The 17,600-nt window shown below is 52.4% G+C and overlaps 1 pseudogene across 1 annotated transcript in view; it reads right to left on the bottom strand.

Moving 5' to 3' along the window:
• LOC309976302 (ATP-binding cassette sub-family C member 12-like) overlaps window positions 1-17,600 on the bottom strand; it is a 147,302-nt pseudogene that overhangs the window by 22,969 nt on the left and 106,733 nt on the right. Inside the window, exons 12-20 of the transcript in view lie at window positions 13,449-13,652; window positions 9,920-10,046; window positions 9,735-9,810; window positions 9,581-9,651; window positions 6,683-6,793; window positions 5,937-5,998; window positions 3,774-3,971; window positions 2,861-3,086; window positions 89-613 (exon numbers count right to left, since the gene is read on the bottom strand). The product of the transcript in view is annotated as an ATP-binding cassette sub-family C member 12-like (transcript). The remainder of the gene's footprint in view (window positions 1-88; window positions 614-2,860; window positions 3,087-3,773; window positions 3,972-5,936; window positions 5,999-6,682; window positions 6,794-9,580; window positions 9,652-9,734; window positions 9,811-9,919; window positions 10,047-13,448; window positions 13,653-17,600) is intronic.

Here is a 17,600-nt window from a genome sequence, read left to right as displayed (position 1 = left end):
TCAGGGCCAGAGCAGCTGGCGTTTCTGGGCCTCCCGCTGGGGCTGACAGGGAGCAGAAGCCCTGGGGCAGGCCCTGCCCAGGACTGACTTGCTGACGCAGTCCTCCCTCTTGTTGTAGGCGTGGATGGTTCCCAGGCCCTGCATGAACTAGGCTACGTGGGAGAACCAGGGGGACCAGCTGACGCTCTCGACCTTCTTGAGCTCCTGGACTCCTCTGTGAAAAATGCTGCGGGGGCTTCCCTGGTGGTGCAGTGGTTGAGAGTCCGCCTGCCAATGCAGGGGACGCGGGTTCATGCCGCGGTCCGAGAGGATCCCACATGCCGCGGAGCGGCTGGGCCCGTGAGCCATGGCCACTGAGCCTGCACGTCCGGAGCCTGTGCTCCGCAATGGGAAAGGCCACAACAGTGAGAGGCCCACGTACAAAAAAAAAAAAAAAAAAAAAATGTTTTGGGAAAACCAAGAGTGGCCCGGAGGGCCCCAAATGGGGTCTCCCAGTACTCCCCGCAGCTCACACAAATCCAACTGGGCACTCAAGACAAATTTAAGACAGACGGTGCTATCTAACCAGGGAGGAGGGGCTCGCCCGCCATTCTCCTCTTGGGGGGGACCATCCCTGTGTGTGAGGGTGGGGTCTCAGAAATTTGAGCCACTCCTTCCTGTGGTCTCAGTTCTGAAGGCTTCTTGCAGCATGTGTCTCGCTGCACGAGCTGTGACTCTCTTCTTTGAAGACTAGTGTTTTTCACACAGTGCAGCCCCTAAATACAAGCCAGCTACTTCTGGGTACCCGACCAAAGAAAAAGGGATCTGTTCCAATCGTGGAGGAAAATCTGGATCTGGTGTGTCAACTGCCAATATGCGATCTTCTAAAGACATTTTCTAAGGTAATTTTGAACAACATTTGAACATTGTCACCTCAGGAGCTGATTTTAAAACCAAATGCTCCACGGGATGTAACTCCCCCAGGGCCCCGGTGAGTGCGAGACCACTGCCCTCGGCACGCACATTGGCAGCTGGCCCGTGACAGCGAATCTGATCCGGACTCCAGACTCAGCTGACACTCACCCAGGGGAGAGGAAGGGAGACCTCATTCAGAGCTCAAGTGAGTTAGTTGGAAACATTGGGTAACTCAGTCTGGATCAGCCTGATCTGGCCTGTCTTGTAGCAAGAAGTAGGGGTGCAGGGCAGAGAAAAACTTTTTACCAAGTAAGTCAACAGCACAGAGGGGAGAACAGACAGGAACAATGGTCAGACAAACACACAGATTACAAAAACAAACACCAGCCCAAGGAATCCATTTTAAGAAGTGGCACCCAGGACCTGTTATGGTTTATAAAGGACTTGAAGAAATTATTTGTATTTGGTCGCTGCAATAAACTCTTGATCTGGACACTGAGGCCCATGGGTCCTTTCTCAGAGTCACAAAGGAGGCAGTGGGAGACTGAAGCGAGAGCCCGGCTCCCCCAACTCCCAGGGCACATGTGCTGGTTCCCATGGCGACGCCAGCTTCGGCCAAGGATGTGGAGTCAGCCTCTCTGACCATGCATCCTTACACGCACATTCCCCACTGTCTGTGGCATCATCTGTGGACTTGATCCACAACCTTGAACCATCCAAAATCAAACCGGTAATCTTGATCACCCCCAACTGCGTCTCCTCCTGTATCACTCATATCTGTCTTCACAGCACTCCCCATCTTGGACTCATCCTTGGCCTCTCCCATCCCCCAACCCCAACGGACTATCTGCGAAATGGCTCCCGAATCCACCTCTTTTCTGTCCTGACTGCTGCTGCCTATGTCTCAGTTCTCACTCAGATTCTATACTGCAAGAGTCTCCAATCCTATAGCCTTGTCTCAATCCTTCTGTAGCTTCATCCACCCTCCACACTGTGCAATGGCCACAGCAATATTTCTAAAACTCAGCTCTGAGTGTGATGTTCCTGCTTACAGGTGGACGTGGGTCTACGATCTGTGGGCTGAATCCTTGCAATCTGGGCACCCTCTTCAAGACCCTCCGTGTCCAGACCAGGGCTGGGCACATTTAGGAACGTGATAAACATTTCGTTGAGTTTTATAGAAACTCAAAGTTTGTATAATATTGTGTCCCATTTCTAATTTACAAGACACTTATTGATCCTCTGAGAACCCTTGCAGAACAGGCGAGGCGCATGTTTCGATGATTACCATTTTAGAGATAAGGAGACTGAGGCCTGCAGCGTTCCTCTGACGTCTCCAAGGTCCTCCAGCTAGTTTGGCAGCAGAGCTGGGACCCTGTTGCAAATTTCAACTGATTTCCAATCCTTAGCCCTCACGCAATACCCAGCAGGCTGCCTGCTGAGAACTCCAGCTCGCCCAGGGCGAGGGAGGGCCTGAGGAGCTGGGTTTCCTGGAAAGCTGGGACCAATGCTGCCCTCCTGCTTTCCCCCAGGGTGGGTGTGAAGGTGGGCACGGGGACCCCTCAGTGCCAAGCAGTCAGGGCCTTTCTCTCACCACATCAGTGGCCAGGTGGGGCTGTTTCTCAAAGCTCGGAGCGACTGGTCTCCTCTATCCTCCAGCAGCAGGAATGGCAAAGCCCAGCGGTTAAGAACATAACAGCAGGTAGACAGCAAGCACGGTCGCTCATTTCCTGGCCTGGGACCGGTGACTTAATCTCCCAGCCATATCCACCCCTCAGCGTTGCTCTGAGGCTCAAATGCCAGATGTATGCCGAGCACTTAGCACATCACCAAAAATCAACGTGCTCCACCATTCAGAGAAGACAGCAAGGACTCAGTACCACCGGATACCACCGGGTCACTGCACAGGATTAACCAAATATGCATAGGTTTCTTGTGCTCCTTTTTAAATCATGCACTGACCTACCGTAAAAGAATGAAGAAGCCTACAGCCAGGCCGGCCAGGACTAAAAGGACAGCAGGAAACACAGCAGCCAGTATCACGAGGATAAACAGCACCATAAAAAACTGCTGCAGAAAGTTCTCGGCATGAAACGCAGCCTCACATCCAGCTCGTTCGTGTCCGCGGAGAAACGGTTCATTAGCCAGCCGGAGGGAGTCCTGTCAAAGAGACTCATCGGGCTCTCCAGGATCTGTGGGCGACGATGGAGGGTCAGGGGCTAGGTGCTGTTTGGTGACCCCCACCCCTGCCCCGTCCGGCGCTCCCCGGGGCTGGGATCGCGAGCCAGGCCTGAGGTTTTTTCTGGGGGCCAACACAATATGCCAGGCCGTCCTGGGAAAGCGAGAATGCGGCCCTTTCTCGCCACCACCGTGGATGAGAGTGACCGTGGAGGGGTTCAGCCTCCTTGGAGGAGGGAGGGATTTTTTGCCCAGGGCAATAAAAGGCCAAGTTCCCCTGTGTGTGTGTGGCGGGGTGGGGTGGGGGGCACACCTGTGTGCTCCGGCCAGGGCCCTCCATGGCAACAGCGGAATGAAGAGGGGGCCTGATGTCCTCAGAGCTCCTTGGAGCAGAAGATGCCCTCTGGGCCTGCACACGTCTGCTCCAGGGCAGTGTCCCAGGGAGACCTTCCTGACCACTCACACCTTCACCCCCAGCCCTGCCTGGGCCCATGACACACCCACAGCTCCCTGAAGTTTGCCTTTGCAGTTGATAATTAGATACCGGGAGACTCTTCCCAGACTCGACTATAAGCTCCGTGAGCAGCATCCACCCCAGAGCTGAGCACAGTGTCTGGCACATCGCAGGTGATCAATAAACCCCACTGACTGATGTACCGATGCACAGGCAGCCCCTGGGGCGGAAGACGGGGAGCCTGTACCTTGTCAAACGCTCGGTCGTGCAGTGAGAAGGACGCCATCAGCGTGGTCTTGGTGAAAGTGAAGCCTTGGGTGATACCAAACACCAGCACGGACACCATGCTCCCTGCGTACGCCCACTGGTACACCCTCGGCCCGGTGTCTGCCTGCCCCGGGCCCACCTCGCACGTGCTCACGATGCTGTGAGGCCCACACGTCATCTTGGGAGGAAAGCAAGAGGCACCAGGAATTGATCAACTGTCAAAAGAATGGGAATTTTTCAGAGAATCTTTCCAGGGAGAAGAGACTAAAAAGGAGTGCATAATGGTTAAGAATGAGTCAGGCGGCAAAATCAAGTCAATTCCCTGTGGGGACTCCTGAGCTTCGCGTGGGTCCTCCTGCTGGGCTGCTGGGCCCCCAAGAGCCCCTGGCTGACGAGGCTCAGCACAGTCAGTGAGAAAAGCGGAGCAGACAAACCAGACTTGTACAGGGCAGTCATCTCAGAAACCAACTGCACCTCAGGAGACCAGAGGTGATGCTGGGCCAGGAAAACCACAGAAGCAACAATATCTGGGTTCCATACGCTGGCCGAGCCACACTCAGGCAGCCCAGACAGGCCAGGGAATCAGAGACCTGATGGCAGAAACCACCAGGCCTTCGGGGAGACTCAGGAGCTTCTCTGTATGATGGGCCAGCGCCCCCCCAGGGCCCTCTGCCTTTCCTTTTCTCAGGGTGCACCTAGGAGGGCGCTGGCCCACTGCCCTGGAGTCGGCGGTGGGAGGAGGGAGACTGATGAACCACGGACTCTGGGAGGATTCAAGGAGACCACACTTGGCTCCATCTTGCACGAGGAGAACACATGTTTTTGCCTGCATTTCTGGAGGGAGGCCATCTCCTCCTCCTGAAAAACTGGCAGTTTTGCTTTTCTCTGAGCCATGTGCTAAAAGTCAAGACTGCCTTTGGGGAGCGAACAAGCATCTTTCTTCTAAATGCCATTTTGCTTCTTACAGCAATAGCGGAAACGTAAACCAGAGGCTGATGGATGAACATTCATAAAAGCAAAAGCATCCCTGGGGAGCTAACTGACCAAAGGACCATCTTGAAGAGGAGGTTTCGCTGCGCTGTGGGCTATGCCCACAGTGTCTGGTGGTGGCGCCAATGCGTGGGTCAGCCATCATTGCTGCTGCCCAATTAGAATGGCACTGGCCTACTGGGGAAGCACCACGTGTAGGGAGAGGCTCCGCTCCGACTCACCCCTTGGGTTCTCCAAGGAAAGGGCTCTTCATGAGCAAGCAGGGATCTGGGGGACATTCCAGAGATGGCTCTCTTTTTGCACAGAGAAGGCCACCCCTTGGCTTCTCCCCTTGGGACTGGTCTCAGGAAGCTATGCCAAACTCCAGGAGGGCAATTGCATCCTCTCCCCTGCGCATGTCTTCCCACGACCTCCTCCCTTTGGTTGTCATAGCAACAGAACTGTACCGAAATGTAATCTTGGAGGATGGGCAGGCAACCCCACAGCATTTCCTGGGGCTCCAGGAAAGCTTTGAAACCATAGGCCAAAATCTGGGAGAGTTTCCAGCAAGCTTGAGGGAGAGCAGATTTATCCGTCCTTCCCAGGAGGGGCTTGGCCTAGATGAGAGCTTGGGAGGCGGAGAGAGGCCCCCCAATGGCCCTACAGCAAATCCAGGGACCCCGTCTGACTTTTGAATGTCTTATTCCTGTAGGGGAGCAGAGCCAGGTAGAAATCTCTGACACCAGACAGTGTCCATGACAAGATGCCAGTTTCTCTTCAGAGGCAAGAAGACAGAAATCTGTGTTAGGCTTCCCGAGCCCTTCCCAGACACTCCTCAGAGGTGCCTTACAACAGAGGTCGCAGAACTGACCCTATCCTGCATGTGCACAGCTCCAGCCACGCTGCATTGGCCTGGCACAAGCTTTTCAGCCAATCCTTTAACATTTGAACGTGGCACATACAAATTTGGATGCCCTGCTTGTCTTGAAAAATCAAAGGGGATTTCAGGAGTTGAGTTGTGTAGTGTAAGCAGCTGACCTCAGCCTCGTGGAGAGGGCTGTGGAAGGCTCCTTGTATGGTGTTCAGACTCTCCATTAGCAACTGACTCAGCATTTCCCAAAGCCAAAAGGGAACTCAGCGGTGAGCCCTTGTTTAACCAGACACCCAGCCACACGTCGCTGAAGATGGAGCTGCCGATCATCACGAGGAAGAGAGACCACGGAGAGAGGAAGTACCCTGCAGGGGAGGATAGAGGGCCAGGGGTTACAGAGGCCAGGGGGCTGGCGGGGACTCCTCTTCCTTGGGTCCAACCCTGGTGGGAAAATCAAAGCCTGTAGGAAAATGGCCTCTACCCCAGGAACCACTTTCTAGGCTGATGTGACAAGTCTGAGTGTTAGGTCCCTGAACCCCCAATGGGAACATCTGTTCCACCTGGTTGGAACATGGGTCCAAATTGTCAACATATTAAAAAAAAACACCACTATTCACTTTAATAGATATGACTCAGTATTTTAAAACAAACAAAATCCCAGTCTTGCTGAGGGGAGACAAGGAACGAAACGCTCAGGAATGTTTTGCTCATGGAGATGACTCTTGCACTGAAGGCAGGCAACGAGTGGGCGGCTGCTGTCCTCAGCGATTAGAGAGCGAGGTTACAAGAACCACAGCTGGGTCACGCTGCTGCTCACTCAGTTTCAATAAAGAGAGTCTGGCAGCTTTAATGGAGATAAAGGATGATTCCATTTAAAAGGCTGTTTTATCAGACTTTAGATTTTTAGGAGGAAAGAATAAAAGCGCTGATAAATGACCCTAGCATAAAGAGAGTAATTGTTAAAGAAACCATAAAACATGAACCCAACAGTTTAAGAAAGAATTTTTTAATGCAAATTAAATCAAGAAACCCGTTGTTTTCTACCGAACCTCCAGAAGCCTTAATGTACGTGTGATAAGTTTTCCAGGTCACGGTTCCTCCCCGGGGGGACTCAGTCTGGATGAGCTGGTGCAGAGGAACGGTGGGGACAAACACAAGTCCTGCAGCGCTCCCGGCAGGGCAGGCCCCCTCCCGACCACTCCCGACCACCACTAGGGCCAACTGCCATCCTTTCTTCCACTAGCCCTATGCTTTGAAATTTCCAACATACTTTTGCTCATTTTGTTTTATTTGGTCCTCATTACAGCCCTGTGAGGCAGGTGATTTTCAGTGTTTTGAGAAATATATTTATTAAGCACCAACTACGTGCTCAGCCCTGGGGAGACAGGGGTTGTCTTGATCTAGTTCCGCAGAAGCAGATCCTAAGAAGAGGATGTGAACGCATGCAGTTTACTCCAGAGCTAAAGGGTACAGGGAAAGGAAGGCAACAATAAAAGGTGTCTCATCAAAGCAGCAGCACCCGTGGGCGATGGGAGCTTAACCCAGCACAGAGAAATCTCAGGCTGGGACAGAACTACAACTCAGAGGTCTTTCTCGTGATCAGCAGGATCTGGGATGTTTCTACACAAACTCCCGTTGGCTGTTGGGTGAGGGCTCTCCCCAGGGGCTAATTCCCCAACACTTCTACCTTGACCTGCAGCTGGCAGCTACGAGAGAGCCCCAGGCAAAGGGATGCAGTTATGGCAGCTGGGTGTTGGGTTGTGTGCGCAGAAGTGCTAAGGGCACCCGCACCATTTACTACAGGGCCAACAAGAAGGCATCTACCATGGAGCTCACACCATGAGAAGAAACCTGGGGCATCCTCCCAGGTGGATTCCTGATTCCCTCCACGTGGCTGTCCCAAGTCCTCTCCATTTCCCAAAGGGTGAGGGCAAATGACTGTCAAGCTCTCATTGAAACAGCTTTCAGAGGTGCAGGGAGGCTGCCTAAGAGCTCCCAGAAGCCAGGGTTGAATGCACGTCTCTTCCCTCTCCTACACAGAGGAGCATGAAAATGTCCACTCCAAAGCAGCATGCTGTAGTTATACCTGGCTCTTGTAAACAGAGATAAATAGAGCCAGACAAGGGGGCCCCCCTTCGCAGGGCTCTCTGCATCCTGTGCTGGCCAGGAAAACTGTCCCATCTCAAAGGCGCCTCCACGAATAGAGCTGCCATTATCCTCTCTGCCTGGGAACCCTCGCGCTTCTTTGAAATGTCCAGCCTGACTTTCACTCATTGTGTCTCCCTCTGGGGCTGCAGCATGAGGGGGTCACCTCGATGGGTCGGCAGAGCCTAACGAATGGCACCCTAGAACGTCAAAGGAACTGTCAGATCCCCTCGCAGCCCCCGCCCAGTCAGCCGTGCTGCTGATGCTCTGCTCACCTTCGCTGCCCTTGGAAAATGCCCTCGTGCCAGCCCAGTGGGCTGTCACCTTCAACCCTTCCCTTCCTATAGCTCTCAGAGCATTTAATTTCACACTTTCCCATTCCTCTCCAGAGAAGGGGCATGAGGAGGAGAAGAGGGGCAGGATTTACTCTCCCCACAGGACCCCAAATCCTGGAGCTGGAGCTTCCCTGGGAAAGCGTGGAAGAGACTACAGGCCCCCCCACTTCAGCCTTGGCCGCCTCCAGAGTGATAAAAATATATTGTCTTTCCAAATGGGCACGCATTTGTCACAAGCACCATTAATGGTGCCAACTTTCATCGATAAGAAGACTCACATTTTTTCCCTGCATTTTAGCATCTCTGAAATCAGGATGTGTCCCATTCGGTAGTATGCCACATCATCTAATTGGCAGAGACTTTTCTTAGTGCTACATAAAATGATGGTGCTCTCAAAATGGATGGCATCTTAAATTTGATCAAATATGCTAAGGGTTTTTCTCAGCTACACTGTTTTGAGGGACCTTGCTGTGGGCACTTTGAGCTAGGGGTATTTTGATCTCTGCCCTCTCAGTGCCCAGTGAGGGGCAGGGCACAGAGTAGGTGCTCAACAAATGTTGACTGGATAAAGGGATGGAAGGCAACCGAGTCTAAGGAGGAGAGACAGCTCTCCAAGTTTATCTCCCACATCTCTCCTCTCTGCCTTCCTGGAATTGCCTGATGCCCTCGAGCCCAAGTCCTCCCCTTTCCCCTCCTCGTCACCAGAGTGTCCCTGGCAAACTCCTACATATGCTTAAAGGACCAGTCCAAAGTTCACCTCCTCTGTGAAGCCCTCCCTGACTTCTCACTCCCACCCCAGCTCCCCATTACTCTTATCACAGTTTCCCATGATTATCCTCTTGCAGGTGGCTCCCACCAGACCAAAAGATTCCGAGGACAGGGGCATATTTTCTTCCTCTCCCCAGCCTAGCTTAGTGCCTGGCACATAGTAGAATGTTGAGTCCTTTTGTGGAAAGAATGAATAACCTTATCCCACCTCAGTCTCTTCACGGTTGCACAATTCTTTCTCAATGCTCCCCATAAAGACTGGGAAACATCTCCTGTGTGCACTTTTGTGTGTAATTAATCTCTGTGCATTGCTTTGATCTTTCCAACTAATCACCATCATCATCATAACAACTACTGAGGGTTACTATATGTCGGCACTGTGTTATTCATTCTATGTACAGTTTCTAATGTAACCTTTGCAAGAACCTATGAAGTTGGTACTCTTATTTCCCCCATTTTATGGATTAAGGAACTGAGGTTCCGAGTGGCCAAGTACCTTGCTTCAAAGTCATAAAACTAGTAAGTGGTTGAGCCAGAATTTGGACTCAGGCAGTTGAGCCCCAAGGCTCACACTATAGTAAACCACATAATTCTAGCTGCCCCAAAGGACATACAGTGTGCCTACACTTCTCTGTCCCAAATGGTAGGTGCCCAACAAATAGTTAAGAGTATGTAACTGAGGGAATGAAAGGTAAATACCTTTTATGTCTACAAACTCTGATTCTGTTTCAGGTTCTTTTCCATCATGTTTCTCATCTGTGGAGCCAAAACTAGGGTGAGAAATAAGGAGAGATCTGTGTCCACTCGTGAGCCATGGGTGATAAGAGAGGCGTGATTGGAACTCTGATTGTACCAGTTTCTTCATCTCTCTCAGCAGGGCTCTCCTTAAGGGCTTCCACCACCGCTGCATCCTAAATGTGCTCAGGATCCTGCAGACAAAATGAAATTCCTCTGAAAATGAAATGAAAGAACTTCTCCAGGCCAGAAATCATGAGGGAAGGCACCCAATCTTTTGCACCCAAGGCCGAAGAGTTTTACCTTGAATTTCAACCCTCAGAGGTTATGAATCAGTTTTGCATAGAGTCCTCTCTCCTCCATTAACTGTTCCCTTTTCACAGATCTCTCCATCTTCCAACAAGATGACTTCGTCACGACACTCCAGGAACTGCAGAGATATTAAAGCAATCTACAACGAGCTTCTGCCTTGGAAGAGAGAGAAGAGAGCCGTGCCAGACTCCCGTTCAGCAGCGTCCCAGGCTCATCTGAGCCAGGGGTTCTCAACCTTGGCACCACTGACATTGAGGGCCATATAATTCTTGGTTGGGGGGTGGGTTGGGGTGGGGACTGACCTGTGCATTGTGGGATATTTAGCAGCCTCCCTGGCTTCTACCCACCAGATGTCAGGAGCACCTCCTCCCCCAGGTGTGACAAGCAAAAGCGTTTCCAGACATTGCCCAGTGCCGGCTAGGAGGCAAAACGGCCCCCAGTTGAGAAGCACTGATTTAGTGCCCATGGGTCTCATGAGTATAAAAGAGACCTTTGGTTGCCACCGTGAAGCATACTGAGCCTTCCTTTGTTATTGCTTCCTACGTGAGCTGCTGTGCTGAGAAATCTCATCATGGAGACTTGGGAGTATGAAATTGACAAAGTCCCTGCAGCCGAGGTTTGGTGGAGAGGGGAAATATGACCTCAGAGAGGGCTTCCCTCTGTTGTAACATTACAAGCCCACCTCATCATCCTCATCTAGGCTACAGGTGATGTAGCCTACCGTGCAGTCTCCGACCTCCAGGCCACACGACCTGGCCTGAGGAGTTTACACCAGCTTTATCTGTACAATAAAAATATAGCCGCATTTCATGATAGCATCCTACATTTTGCCCAAAGCGCTTCTGTTTTTCTAATTTGAGTTCCCTTCATTTCCATATCATGCCTGAAATCAAAGAGCTGCTAAGAGGAGTTTCCTTTCATTTTGGAATGAGACCAAGCTCTCCCCATAGGATCAGCCCATCTAGGGGCAGGAAGACCCTCTTAGAGGTGGACAAGATGCTGTGAGATCTAAGATGGTTCGGCCAAAACATGGCCTTGAAATACAGGTCTTTCCCCTGTGCTTTGGGGTTCACCCAAGGTCAAACCTACCTTTGATGCTCTTGATTGAAACCCTGAAAGAAGTAGCTGCATTTGGTCATTGTGCATCTGATTGGGTTTGGGGGGAAGAGGGTGGTGCCCAAAAGGCCAAATGACAGCAGTTTCGCTTGGCTTTGGACAGCTCCAGCCTTTCTGCGTCCTTTGTACTAACTGCCCCGTCCACTTTCCCAGACAGCCCAAGGAGGGACAGTCTGACTTTTAATGTCCAGTTGAGACACTTTCCGACAGAGCCATTTTCCTGAAAATCACCTCTCACCTTTGCACAGCATCTTCTAACTTTCAAAGGCCGATCTCGTCTCCTATCTCTCAGTCTCCCACAACCCAGTGAAGAAAGCAGGCAGCATTATCATCAGCCCATTTCTCAGATGTGGAAACTGAGGCACAGATGTAGGGGCACACATTCCAGCTCCTGAAGTTCCTGGTGCAGCCCCTCTGGCCAGCAAGCTCCCAGTTCTCTCCAGTGAGACTAGGTGTGATCTGAGCAGCTTTGTTCTGCAAACTCACTAAATCTGGCCCTGGGTTGGATTTCAGGGGCAGGCCAGCGGCCTCATTTCATTTGTTTCCTCAAGTAATAGAAGGGCAATCATCCAGCCTGAGCACCGGGAAGCATACAGATTGCCTGCGGGCCCCAGAGTAAAAGCAGCCCAAGAAATGTTCTGGAAAAGCCCACAGGCTCCAGGTCCGGGCTCTGGGCGCCTCCTCCCCAACAATTGATGGCCAGACTGAGACTCCAGTGCCATCTGGTGGCTGCCTGTATTTTTCAACACACAAAAAGTAAGATGAAATGACCTTGGTGAAAAATAGAGTCTCTGAGGCCTCCTGGGTTCTTGCCTGAGTTCATACCGCTGGTGAGTGAGGTTGAGAGATTGGGCCAGGGCCAAGGTCACATTCTCCCCCCTTGAGGACTCCTGCAAAGACAGCTCTGACCCACATCCATCAGGTGCTGGGAGTCTCCCTGTGCACCCTCAGGACTCCAGGAGGACAGCCCTCCCTGCTACACATGGTCTCCAGGGACTGGACCCTTGCACTGCCGAGCTGTGGTCACCATATTTAGCACCCTAGATGGGCGAGAGCCCGTTCCCAGTCACCTCATGGGGGCCCAGAAGAAATCCAACCTTCTCCTCACCCTGGTCCCTGCCCAGCAGAGGAACGAGGAGGTCTTGTCTGCACCAGCCCAGCTGGATGCTTCCTGGAGGTGACAGATGCCACTCAGAGGAAACCTGAGCAATCCCCACACGCAAAATTCAGATGCTCGGAGCTTATTCCGAGGTCTCTAGCTCTCAGCAAACAGAGGCAGAGGCTGGGGGCAAAGCCACAGGTATAGGAAGGCCTGGTTTTCCTGGGTCTTGAAGAAACTTTTCCTCTTTGGCCAGCCCTTCTGGCCACTGACAGAGGAGGCTAAAGATGCTGGCTACAGCATCCTGTAGCCATGGCAACTTCATTTGCTGCCAGCTCCCATCCCAGCTTGACTTACCTTTGCAAAGGCTGAGAGTCCTGCCTCTTACCCCTAGTTTAACGTTTCCCCACGGGTGGCAGGAGAGTCAGAAGACAGGACTTCTGCTGCCTCTGTTCCAATTGACCTCTCATTACAGGCCAGTCCTGTGGGCTCTCTCCTCCTGCAGGGGACGCACACACATGTGCGTGGCCATGCATGTGCACGCACACGTACACACACACACAGAGCACATCTCTGGGGAGTCACTGTAGGACAGGGGTAACCTGGCTTATCTCAGGGTAGAGAGGGGTCCTGGATTCCCACCAGGCATCCAGAACCCTTTACATGAGGCTGACACTGTAAGAACTGTCCCCACCCTGCCAAATTCCCTAGCTCATTCAGGGGATTCAGTCAGTCCCTTTCCTGGGGAATATTCATGTTCCTAAGCCTGAGAGCGTGGCTCTGGGCAGGGAGAAGCTTCTTGCCTTAGTTCTGAAGTCCTGGTCTCCAGCCTTTTTCCCCTGGGGAGTGATACCAGGGGTATCTGGGCCTCTCATCAAGGGATCTGTCATCCCCTGCCACCTCAGGCCTGCCCAGCCCTTGCGCGAGGAAAGATTGGTCTAAATGTTCCTACCCGACTTCCCATCTCCCCACCGTCAGTGGTCCAGAGCTGGAGAAGGTGCACCGTGTCCACCCCATAGGTAGGGGTCAGTGGTCCAGAGCTGGAGAATCTCCCTCTGATGGAGGAAAGGTCTTGGCCCCACTGAGCCCAAAGGTAGGGCAACGGAAGCCATGCACAGAGAGGAGCAGGCAGGGCCAGGTGCGAGCCAGGATGGCCGGGGACGGTCACGGTGTCTCCTGTGCACCTCTCCCCTTCCCTGACCTGGTCCAGGTGAGGACAACAGGTTTAGGCAGAAGAAGAGACTCTGTGAGCATCAAGTGCCGCACCCGTTTCATGACCTCATGGGTCCTGCTCGTCCCAGTCACCTGCAGCTGGTGGGTCACCAGGACGACGGTCTTCCCCCTGAGCACCTTCTCAATGCACTCCTCAAAGATGTGCTTCCCCACGTGGGCGTCCACGGCCGACAGCAGGTCATCCAGCAGGTAGATCTCATGGTTCAAGTAGACGGCTCAGGCCAGGCTGATCCTCTGCCTCTGCCCCCCAGAGAGGTTGAGGCCCTGCTCCCCGATCTGCAGACAAGGGCAATGCTACTTACTTACTGTCCACCACCAGACTCCATTCCCCACCCTGCAGTCCTTGGGGACCAGGAACTTCCTGAAGCTTCTCTAGATTCTTCTGCAGACTGCTCATCACCCCTTTACAGGAACCCCCTGGCCACACCAGTTACCCTGGAAAGCTCCACTTCTGCAGGAAGCCTGGCGGGCAGTGGCAAACAGGGAAAAGTTCCTTCCAGTGTTGAGCGAGGGGCACCTGGCTCACAACAGCCCCATCCCAGTGCAGTCCTGTAGGGAGGGGCTCCATCTTGACCACTAACACCAAAGGGCATTGTTGAGCAGGAAGCTCTGGGCAAGTGGACAAGTGAACAGGAAGGAAAACTGTCTGGGAGAAGAGGGACAGGGGTCTCTCTTTGTTTACCTGTGGATCAACTCCCCGCCACCACTAGGCAAGTCTAAGCTCCATGAAGATAACAGACATGTCAGCCTTTTTCGTCATTACATCCCTAAGGCCTGGCACCACACCTGGCCCAGAGCAGGTGCTCAATAAACATTTGTTGGAAAGATGAAAAGCTTAGGTTGCCTACTTCAGGTGATTCTATCCAACGGACCCCAAAGTGAGCCTCCAGGAGTTCAGCCAGCTGTTGTGCTGAGCACTGGGGCTGGACACATGAAGTGGGACCAGAAAATTCCCCTGTCTACTGGGAACTAGCATCTTAGTGGTGTGTGTGTGTGGGGGGGGTGGTTGCTAGTTATACACATAATAATGGCACAAAGAAGAATTTAACAAGTGCCAACTGAGAAGCATAAACTAAGTACTTTGGGGCAAATTACTTTAGACTCTGGGTCTGGGGAAAGTCTTCCTCAAGGGTGTGGATTTGGGGAGGGAACTTAAAGGGTGGCAACTGGCAGAAGCAGAGGTCTAGAGCCTGGAAGGTGAGCGCACACCTAGGCAGGCAGGTAGGGGTGGGTGGAAGCAAACGCTGGCAGGAAGGCCAGGGCTGCAGTGGCTGTGACGGCCATTTCTTTGATGCAGGTACACGGAGGTACCAGCAGAGAATGACAATGTGCTCTGAACTGGGCTTTCTTCAGGATGTCTCATTCTTTGGGCTCCTGGGCAGAGTGGGAAGACTGTGCAGAGGGTACACTGGGATGGGAAGACAGAAGGTGGCCCAGTGACTCCCCTGGGTCACCTGAGTTGGCAGGCTCAGCCCAGGACCCAGCCAGCCCTTTAAACAAAACCCTGGGGGGCAATGTTTGGAGATGACCCTTATACTCCTGGGCGGGCAGGGCCAGTGAGGCAGGAAGGGGCCCTTTGGCCTCCAGCCACAATGCTGTACCCTTGACCTCTGTCTTAGGATGACAGAGCTGGCCCAGGAGGTGAGGAAGCACCTTTCACCAGAAACCTTCCCTGAGATGACAGGCAAATTGGAAGTGACCCCAAGAGTGACCAGGCTGAGCCCAGCACAAGTGGAGCTGGTGTCACATCCATTGTGGTATCTCCCAAGAAAGGACCCAGGTGGAGAATGCAGAATGGTAGAACCTGACTTTCCCCACATTTCCTGGGATCTTTCTGTCCTCTGGGGCACACGGATATGAAGGAGCTGCTGCCTGCAGAGCTTCAGCCCATAGGACCTGGCGGTTGATCTGCCATGAGCCGCTGTGGGGCTGAGCTCTGGGTTTGACTCACCTCAGTCAAGTCTGCATAAGGTGGGGTGCTCAGGTCCACCTGAAGGGCACAGACACGAACCGTGTGCTGATACCTGTGGGTGGAAAGCTAGAAGTCAGCATGGTGAGAAAGACCCCACGTCCATGCAGCTCTAGGTTGCTCCAAAGGTGCGTTGGTGCCATGGGCAGGCGAGGAGGTGGCTGATTGCTTGGTCTTTGCTGTCCAAGGGCAGCTTCCCCTTGACCTCTGCCCCGCTTACCTGATGCAGAGTTGACTTGGGAGGGCCCCTCTGCTCACAGGCTTCCCACCATTCGAGAAAGATGAAATCAGTGCACAGGAAACACCTGAAGGGAAAATTGCTCGTGGGAGTCAGAGCAGGGAGTCACCAATGAGGGCTGAGGTCGCTGGAGGAGGCCTCCCAGAGGCCGCAGGACCACTAGTAGGCGAGGAGAAGCGTGTGGGCGGTGCCAGCTTAGAATGAGCAGGCAGGTCACAGGTAGCTACCCGGCAGGTGGCGCACTACGTCCTGGCAGCTCTTGACGCCCTGAGCATTGCGCCCATGTGTCAACTTCAGGGCTGGTGTGCCTGGTGGTTAAGCCAGTAGCTTTGGAATCAGAACAACCTGGGCTTGAATCCATCTGGGTAACCTTGAACAAATGACTGTACCTCCCTGATCCTCACTCTCTACTCTACACAATAGGCTACTAACTCTCATTGGGTTGTGAGAAGTGGGAACACACACATCAAGCCAAGAGCATGCTGTCGTGCACAAGTTTTCCATCAGTGGTAGTTATAATGAATGTTATCACCTTTGCCAATCTTTGACTGTGAGATTCAGACTGCTCAGCGCATCTTCATCTTCTTACCAGCTCCACCCCCATCTTAAACTTCCTCCCACCCTCCTGCTTCCTGTGGTCCTGAGAGTCTCAGTATCCAGCCCAGGAGGAGAACCCCTGCTAGAGATGCCACATAGGAAGGCGCTCAGTCCATCCTTCAAGCCCAATTCAAGCGCCACCCTCTCTTCCCTCTTGCGATCTCCGCTGCCTCTGAACAGTCCACCACAGTCTCCTGCCCTTGGCACGTTCCTCCTTGGCCCATTATGCATCTCCTACAACCCTTTACAGACTTGAGCACCTCAAGGGCAAAGTTACACCTGAGCCACCCTGCTGGCCCACATGGTCCTGCATAATCCTGTGTCTTGCAGGTGTTTGGTAAATATTTGCTCTCTGATGTCCTAATAATAAAAGACAGGAATCCCTCCCTCTAGTCTGCTTCTGGCGAAAGAGAAGCCGTTCCAGGCGGGGCTGGGAGGAGGCACAGGCAAAGGCAGTCCAGGAGATGCTGAGCAGAACAGTTCGGCTGGTGCCAAGGACTCCCTGACTGAGCCTCTTGATGACAGGATGTCGTAGCCAGGAAAAAGGAGGGGAAGTAACAGATCTCTTGCTGAGAACCCACATGCTGGCCGATGGCGTCAGTAAGGATAGAGTTTGTGGGTTCAGGCAGTAAGATGTGAAAATCCAGACCACAGTTAAAGAGCTGACAGCCAGATTTGTAAAACCAACCCCATTTGTCTTTCCTTCAGCATCGTGGCACTTGAGGGGGCTGTCAGGCAGTTCCAGTGGGAACAAATGATGCTGGCCTGCAGTTCCTCTGACATTTAATAGCTTTGACATTTGGCAGGTCAGCTCTCCTCTCTGGGCCTCAACCTCTTCATCTGTAAAATGGGGATATGATGTCAGGACCTCCCTTAAATGGGTGGTTATGGGGCTCTAACGAGAGAATGTACATGGCAGCACACCAAACTCGGCAAAGAACCTTAGGAAGCTATTTCCAGAGCTTAAATATAATGGTCCAAAGTGAATTCAAAAATTATGACTTGAACTTTGTTTTCATTCCATTAGGTCGTTTTGAGGACATCAGCAGTGATATATCCTGAAAACTGGTGTCAATTAATAGTTTCAGGGCTGACTAATTGCATACCTGCTGCACTCAATTTCAAGGAAAGTTCTTTTTACTTGGCCTAAAGCAAACTTGCCAGATTCCTCTTCCTCCAGTCAGACACCATATGCACTGTTACAGAGAACCTCAGAACATATGCTACTCTGCACTGGGATTGAGTGGCGATTCTGTACGTTTCTGAGAGCGTGATCACAGGTCTGCAGAAGGCACCTCTCCTGAACTCTTGGATCAGGAAGAGAAAAAGCAACATCCATTTGGATCTGACAAATGTTTAATCAGAACTCGTTAAAGAAACCCAGTTAGCAATCATTACTAATGGCATCAGCATCTGTAGC

The sequence above is a fragment of the Leucopleurus acutus genome (genome assembly GCF_964270905.1).
Source record: "Leucopleurus acutus genome assembly, chromosome: 20".
Classification (NCBI taxonomy): Eukaryota; Metazoa; Chordata; class Mammalia; order Artiodactyla; family Delphinidae; genus Leucopleurus; species Leucopleurus acutus.
The sequence above is the reverse complement of the archived record's forward strand: the minus strand, read 5'-3'. Positions and strand labels throughout refer to the sequence as shown.